At 48.9% G+C, this 8,218-nt stretch overlaps 1 protein-coding gene across 1 annotated transcript in view; it reads left to right on the top strand.

Annotated features, from left to right (window-relative positions):
- The first annotated feature begins 1,918 nt into the window (after positions 1-1,918).
- NRROS (negative regulator of reactive oxygen species) overlaps positions 1,919-8,218 on the top strand; it is a 28,750-nt gene continuing 22,450 nt past the window's right edge. Inside the window, exon 1 of the mRNA XM_008160540.3 lies at positions 1,919-2,020. The gene's annotated coding sequence lies outside the window, so the exon portion shown is untranslated. The remainder of the gene's footprint in view (positions 2,021-8,218) is intronic.

The following is an 8,218-nucleotide window of genomic DNA, read 5'->3' as shown; positions in this document are numbered from 1 at the left end:
GGGAAACTTGAGCAGATCCGAGTAGATGAAACCCACCTGTGGACCACGATGAAACGAGGCTGGAGGCAAGATCAGGCTGGATAAGGCACGTTCTCCTCTAGCTGGGGACTGCTCACCTCCTTGCTTTCACCTCAGATGTCCTCTGAGATCCTGTGTGCTGCTTTGCACTAAGCTCTGCTTAAGCAGGGGATGTGTACACATTTCCCAATACGTGGAGCAAGCTCGAAAAAAGAGGGGCGCCGTCCCCCAGATGTGCCCTGCAGTGTGCACCGTGGGCTATGTTCCGGAAGTGCCCGCAGCTCTTTTGCCTTGAGCAGCATGGTCGGGTGAAGAAGCACAGCCCCCAACCAAGCTGGAAAATCCTGAACTGTGCGCCAGGGTTACAGCCTGGCTGGCGCACGAGAACCGTTCTGTTTTCAGTTGTAAATCAACATTGGTTTTGGCTGCAAGTCTTAGGTCCTCCCTGCCGAGCCAGCCCGCTGCTAGCAGGCGAGCCGCAGGTGCTCTGTGCCAACCAACTGGCGCGTCCCCACACGTTCATCAAGATAATTGGTTTCCTAAGTTTTTTTTGTGTTTTTTTTTGTTGTTGTTTTGTTTGTTTGTTTGTTTTTTAGGGTAGCAGCTGCCTTTCTCAAAAGAAATTCTATAGAGCCCTAACCGGTTTGGCTCAGTGGATAGAGCGTCGGCCTTCGGACTGAAGGGTCCCAGGTTCGATTCTGGTCAAGGGCATGTACCTTGGTTGCGGGCACATCCCCAGTGGGGGGTGTGCAGGAGGCAGCTGATCGATGTTTCCCTCTCGTTGATGTTTCTAGCTCTCTATTCCTCTCTGTAAAAAATCAATAAAATATATATATTTTTAAAAAAAAGAAATTCTATAGAGAACCTCAATGAATAAAACACACAAAAGTGGAATTGCTTGTGATAAGGAGGGGATAGAGCAGACAATGTGCTGGATGTTTGGAGCAGGAAGGACTTGCTCCTCTTCTCCTAGGATGGCCATGCCAAGGGTAATAATGCAATAAAGCATCGCAAGTCAACAGGCAGCAAGAGATGCGAGCCAACCCTCCAGGACACTTGGACGCCCCAGATCCGATGGGAAAGGGCAGCAGCACTGGAGATCCCTTCTCTGCCGCTCCTAGTACCATTGTCCTCGCTCAGCATGCGGCTGACTGTCCACATGTTACCTTCCCCACTAGATTGTGAGCTCCTAGAGTGTACAAGCTAGGAGATAATGCAAATAAAGTTCTTAGCATAGTGCCTGGCAGCCTTTTTGATGGTAACTATCATTAATTCGATTTTTTTAAAAAAATTCTTGGCGAGAGCTAGCAGGGGATTTTGTACACATCAGGTGCACAATTTTATCCAGTCTACGATCAATAAGCTCCCGGCACTCTGACAGTCCACCACAAAGCAGCTTCCATTTCTTTTTCCTGTGTTTGATGTGCTGGACCCATACAGGGAGATTATTAATAAAGATCGGCTGGCTAGATGGCTCTTCCAGGAGGTGGACTTGCTCCCAAGTGGAAAGAAAACCTGTGTCCTACCCATTTCCAAAGTCTGCCCCAGCCTTGACGCTCGGACGTAACCTCGGGGCAGCGTTTTTTGAGTCAGCAGAGCTCACAGACAGGGGCCCTCCAGCTCAGAATCGCGAAGGCAACAAAGCCCGGGGAGCCTTGGCTAGCACTGCTGGGGGACCTGACCAATACCTGCCCTCCTTCTCCGCTAACCCAGCAGGTAGTCCTGGGGCCGCCGTTCCCACCGGCTGCCCTCTCCCTTCCCCCCTCACCACCCACCCGAGGGGGCAGTTCCTTCTCTGATGCCTGATCGCCCTGAGTGCTGAGTTGCAGAGCAGCGCGCTCTCCATGTGACTTCAGTTTCCGTCAGTTCCTTCCGCAAGCGCTAAAATAATCTGATGCTCCCGAGAGAGGAGGCAGCCCAGCCCTGTGTTGGGCTGCTGTCGAGGAGGCCGGAGCCCTGGGAGAGGATGCGCTCGGAGGAGCCGCCTGGGCCTGCGGGAGCCGTGAGTATTTCCTGCGTGGCGGGCTGCCACCCTTTTGGAGGTGGGCGAGCGCGGCCCACAGCTGGGGGCTGTCGGGGAGGCAGTGGCTTGCTGCATCCAAGCGCCGCCGCTGTTGTGCCCAGTGCGGGGGCTACAGCTCGGGGGTAGGTGGATTTGCGTCCCTAAGGAGCGCTGAGACCTGAGCAAGGTGGTGTGGTGTAGGTAGGGGAACCCACACGGGCTTCAGGTTCCTGGTGTGAGAGCTGGATGACTGGCCTTGTGAGGAGAGTTCCCAAGCCTCAGTTTCTTCATCTGCAAAATGGGAGCAAGAATGCTTCCTCCTGGGTTGGATGAATGGATGCAATTAGACTGCTCTGTGAGCACTTCAGCATGTTGGGGTGCTTGGGTCTTCTTTCCTGCCCCACAAGTCATAGATGAAGACACTGCTACTCACTGACAGCAACACATGCTTACGGATGCCTTCCGCCCGCAGGCCGGCTCTGGGTGCTGGGAACAGAGCTGTGAAGGACACAGGCAAAGCCCCTTTGCCACATAGTGCTCTCGGGAAATTCACTAGCTAATGGTCTCAGAGGGAGACCAGATCCCAGGCCTTTCTGATCTTTGCCCAGCGCTCTTCCTCACAGCCTCCATGTGGGCTGGATTCTGGAGGATTCAGCACGTATTCCCATGCACTCGGGAGCCGACCTACGTCAGGAGCCACTGACTCGGCCCTGACTCTGTACCGCCTTCAGGATGGGCGCCAGCTCACTTGGCGCCTGAGAGACGGTGACCACGTGCCCAACCGTGGCTGCGACTCAAGGAGGCTGAGGCATGGGCCTGGGGATGGAGCTCACGGATGGGGCTGCTCTGGGGTGGTGCACTTCCAGGAGAAGCGAGAGGAACCCTTGGGAGGTTTCTTCCGTGATGGGTACAGCCTGTTGGGAGCTTGGACAGTAGACATAGTTTGAATTTATGAAGCTGGTCTTCTGTCCTCCTTTCACCCACTGTCGGCACTGCACAGACTGTTTCTGTGGGTTTCACAGCCCTGAGAATTAGTTATTTGCCTCACACACCCCATAGGTTTTTACAGGTATGTCTGAGAGTTCCTAGAGGGAATTATAGAATTATGGGCCCAGAACAAAAACAACACACAACACACACATACACACACACACACACACACACACACACACACACACACAAACACCAAACAAAAATAAACAAACAAAAAAAACCCCCAGCTCAACTCCTGCCTTTAGGTTAAAAAAAGAAAGAAAAAGAAAAGAAAAGAAACAAAAAACCTGTTTCACCAAGAGGGTGCTTTCATCTAATGGGTAACCTCATGAAACTTCATGAAAACCCATAGAAACCTGATCCCACATAGTGTTTCAACCCATCACCCAAGAGCGCAGCCTCCCAAACAGACAGCAGCGGGCTCCTGGTGTCTTTGTCCTGGGGCCCGAGTGAGGAATGCACTGACCTGACTGTCTCTGATCTCTCTTTGTCATGGAAGAGTGACGCCAGCACTGATTGTAACCTGCATCCTGGTTACACCTCAGATCCACATTATAACCACATAAGTTAGGGGAGGGGCGGCTCTCAACCGTGACTGAAAAACATCACCTTTCTCAGGGCAGGCTTGCTGTGTGCTCAGCGATGCTCACCGATGTGTCCACACACTAGTGACAAATACTTCTGCCTTTAGTAAAATTTCTTCATTATACTCACTTCCCTCCCCTCCTAAAACCATTCTTCTCAACTTCATCACTGAACAAATTGTCCTGGCTCCCTGTGTGGGACGCTCTGGGTTAGGTTAAGTGATGATCTCTGAAAGCTGAGAGAGTTAAGGAGAGGAAAAAAGGACAATGATACTTTTTTTAAAAAAAAATACAATTTTATTGATTTCAGAAAGGAAGGGAGAGGGACATAGAAACATCAATTATAAGAATCATTGATTGGCTGCCTCCTGCATGCCCCCTACTGGGGATTGAGCCTGCAATCCAGGCATGTGCCCTGACAGGGAATTGAGATGCTCAACCACAGAGCCACACCAGACTGGCCAGGTGAGTTTTAGAGAACAGTTATTAAAACTGGGGACAGTGGAACAAAGAAGGGCCTAGAATAAAAGGAGAGGTACTAGGTGGGGAATGAGCCTAAGCTGCGTGGCTTTGGCTCACTAAGTCAGAGAAAAAGGGGGCCTTAGGGATGGGGGGGGGGGAGTGTGTTGCCCAGGATAAACTGCTACTGCACATGCTGCACTGGTTGCAAGCTTCTCTGGGGTTTCTTAGAGTTTAGGAGATGCAGGCCTGTGGGGGAAAAAGAGGGAGAATTAGGGGAATGGGGAGGGTGTGCTCCATGGAGGGAGAGCCCACGACAATGATACTTTTATCTTATCAAGACTCACAAGTAATTGTAAATCTGAGTTTAGGGGTCTTTTAGTTACAAATGACAAAAACCCAATTAGCTTGGCTTCAGCAAAAAAAAAAAAAAAAGTAGAAAAAAGTGAACTTATTGTTCCAAATAACCAACAAGTCTATGGAAAAAAGCTTCCGGCATGGCTAAATACAGGTGCTTAAACATTGCTAGGAATCCATCTATCGCCATTCCTCAGCATTGCTTTCCTCTGTGTAGGCTTCATTATCAGGCAGGTACTAAAGTTGGTGGCAAAGATGGGTGCCTGCTGCACCAGGCTTAATTGTCACCAGTTTGGCACCTGAAGCAGGAAGAGAAAGCCTTCTTTCCCAAAAGTCTAGCAACAATCCTTGGATTGATTCTCATGGGCTTGGCTTCGTGAACCCATTATAAACCAATCACTGTGGTTAGGGAAAAGGAGGCTCTGAGGGGCCCAGGCTTGTTCACAGGCCTCTCCTTGGAACCAGGAGTGAAGGTCAAACTCAACTGAACGTGAGCTTCTTCAGAAAATAAGGGGGTTGATTGCATGACAATGTAAATGCACTTAATACTACTGTGCTCTACACCTAAAGTGGTTAAGATGGTAAATTTTATGTTATGTCTATTTTACCACAATTAAAAATTAAAATAATAGCCCCAGCTGGTTTGGCTCAGTAGATAGAGCGTCAGCCTGCGGGCTGAAGGGTCCTGGGTTCGATTCTAGTCAGGGGCACATGCCTGGGTTGTGGGCTCGATCCCCAGTGTGGGGCGTTCAGGAGGCAGCCGATCAGTGATTCTCTCTCATCATTGATGTTTCTATCTCTCCCTCTTCCTTCCTCTCTGAAGTTAATAAAAATGTATTTTTTAAAAATCAAAATAATAAAGAAAGAAACTGGTGATTTCCTCAAAGGGGAGTTAAGGAATTGTTACCAGAAGGAGAAATGAATGTGGGTAGGCAAAACCAACTGATTTCCAGAGCAAATGGAGTCAGGTGCTGAGAGCAGACCACATGTGTCTTCTCACTTTAATGCATGAGAAGTTTCAAGACTGAACAACGGGAATAAAGGAGGAAGTAGAGACTCTGTCATGGTTCTCACCATCGAGGTGGGCAAGAAGAGCAAGGCTGGTACCAATAATGGGCTAAATGTGGCTACAAAGCCCTGAGGACACAGGGATTCCACACACAACCTAGAAGGCTGCCTTAGTCAGGTGCTGTGCCATGTGTCTACACTACTTTCTGCTGCCAAGAAAGAAAGAAAAGAATGGGCAGGGGACTTCTCTTCAGGAGATGGCATCTGGGGCTCTAGCTATTCACCCTGGCTCTTCTCAAGCAGAAAGTGAGTGAGGCAGCCCAGCACCCAAAGTGGCCAGTAGAAGCTCATCTGAGAGTACACGTCGTGTTCTTCAATAACCTCATGTCACTCCATTTTAAATGTCAGGCTGGACACTGGCTCCTCCTGATCTTTCCTACTGTCCTCTCCTGGGCCAGCCACGATCCCTTAGGTCTCTCCTGCCTTTCCGTGTCTCCTCTCAATGGTCCCACCAGACGCCAAGGCTGAAGTCCCTCCCTCAGCCTGCAGGGTCAATGGCAAATGAGTCTTTCCCTGACTAGCCCTGGGCCACTACTTCAGCCTCAGACATGTTAATGGTCTCCTTATTTCTGCCCAGCCTGGTACCCTGTGACTTCCTCATGGGCCTCCCCCAATGACCTTTCTCTTGTTCTAGGTTCTTGCATCCTTCCTCGGGTTCCTAAGCTTCCATCTTAGCTAATAATACTGACTTCTTTTTCCCTTCTATATCCTCTGTTTTTTAGGCTTTCTGGTTTCTTTTGCAGAACCTCTAACGATCCTCATCTTTGTCATAAGTACAATCCATGGTGTCAGTAGGTTGCCTCATCCCCACAGAGATCATGAACCCATGAACACTCAGGGGTGCTATTTAGAATATCAGACACCACATGGTAGAGGCACTGACCAATCAGAATGAACATTATCATTAGAAGCAGGGTCCTGGGTTGCTGGATCATGGTGGGAGCCTTGAGAGTTCCAAGACAGTGGCTAGGCTGCTGTGGTGGGATTCATGGGGTAGCTGTTTACCAATAAATACATATCTATGCAATCCAGTTGAACATTCATTCAATGTATAGTCCTCTCAGACAGGTTCACATTGAGCACTTCCTACCTGGGTCAGAACTCAGATTTGGTTTTGGCTTCACTGTCTACAAACTATGTGACTTGAGCAATTCACTTTTGCTTTTTTGAGTCTTGGGTTTCTTATCTGTAAAACGGAGATAATAAGCAGGGACTAGAACATAGATGTTTGTACACTAATGTTCACAGCAGCATTACTTACCATGATCAAAAGGTAGAAACATGCCCAGCTGGCATGGCTCAGTGGTTGAGCGTCGACTTAAGAACCAGCAGATCACGGTTCAATTCCCAGTCAGGGCACATGCCCGGGTTGCAGGCTCGATCCCCAGGGTGGGGCTGCAGGAGGCAGCCGATCAATGATTCTCTCTCATCATTGATGTTTTTATATCTCCCTAACCTCCCCCTTCCTCTTTGAAATCGATAAAAATAGATATATTTAAAAGGTGGAAACAACCCAACTGTCCATTGATGGAGAATGGATAAACAAAATGTGGTGTATACTTACAATGGAATGTTATTCAGCCATAAAAAGGAATGAAATTCTGATACATGTTATACAATGGAGTGACCTTGAAAACATTGTGCTAAATTAAATAAGCCAGCACAAAAGGACAGATGTTACATGATTCCACTTATATGATTCTACTTACATGAGGTACCTAGAATAGGCAAATATATAGCGAAGAAAGCATAGTGGTTACCAGGAGCTGAAGGGAGGGAAGAATGGGGAGTTACATTTAACAGAATTTCAGTTTGGGATGATGAAAACTATTGGAGATGGGTAACGGTAAGGTTGAATGACAATGTGAATTTACTTAATGCTCCTGGAAAGGCATTAAATTGGTAAATTATATGTATATTTTACTGCAGTAAAAAATAAAAATAAAAAATGGACATAGCCTGGGCTGGTGTGGCTCAGTTAGTTGGAGCATTGTCCCATCCACCAGAAGGTGGTGGATTTGATTCCTGGTCAGGCTACATAGCCAGGTTTTGGGTTTGACCCCAAGTTGGGCATGTGCGGGAGGTAGCCAATCGATGTTTCCCTTTCTCCCTTCCTCTCTAAAATCAATTAAAAAAATTTTTAATGGAGAGAATAATGCCTACTTTGTAGAAGTGTTATGAGTATTACTAGAGGCCTGGTGCATGAAATTCGTGCACGGGGGAGGGGTCCCCTCAGCCCAGCCTGCACCCTCTCTAATCTGGGACCCCTCGGGGGATGTCCGACTGCCGGTTTAGGCCCGATCCCCGGGGATTGGACCTAAACCGGCAGTCAAACATCCCTCTCACAATCCTGGACTGCTGGCTCCTAATCACTCACCTGCCTGCCTGCCTGCCTGGTCACCCCTTACTGCCCCCCTTGTTGGCCTGGTAGCCTCTAACTGTCCCCCTCTCTGGCCTGGTTGCCCCTAACTTCCCCCCTCTGCCGGCCTGGTCGCCCCTCACAGCCTGGTCGTCCCACACAGTCTGTTGTTCAGTCATTTGGTCATCCCTCACTAATCCCCCTGCTGGCTTGGTTGCCCCATGCAGCCTGCTTGTTCAGTCATTTGGTTGTCCCTCACTAAACCCCCTGCCGGCCTGATTGTAGGCAGCCATCTTGTGAGGGCATGATGGTCAATTTGCATATTACCTCTTAATTATATAGGATATGAGATCAAATGTCTGTAAGAAGCCTTTGCAA

The sequence above is a fragment of the Eptesicus fuscus genome, chromosome 3, assembly GCF_027574615.1.
Source record: "Eptesicus fuscus isolate TK198812 chromosome 3, DD_ASM_mEF_20220401, whole genome shotgun sequence".
In the NCBI taxonomy this organism is placed as follows: Eukaryota; Metazoa; Chordata; class Mammalia; order Chiroptera; family Vespertilionidae; genus Eptesicus; species Eptesicus fuscus.
This window is presented reverse-complemented; position numbering and strand designations above follow the sequence as displayed.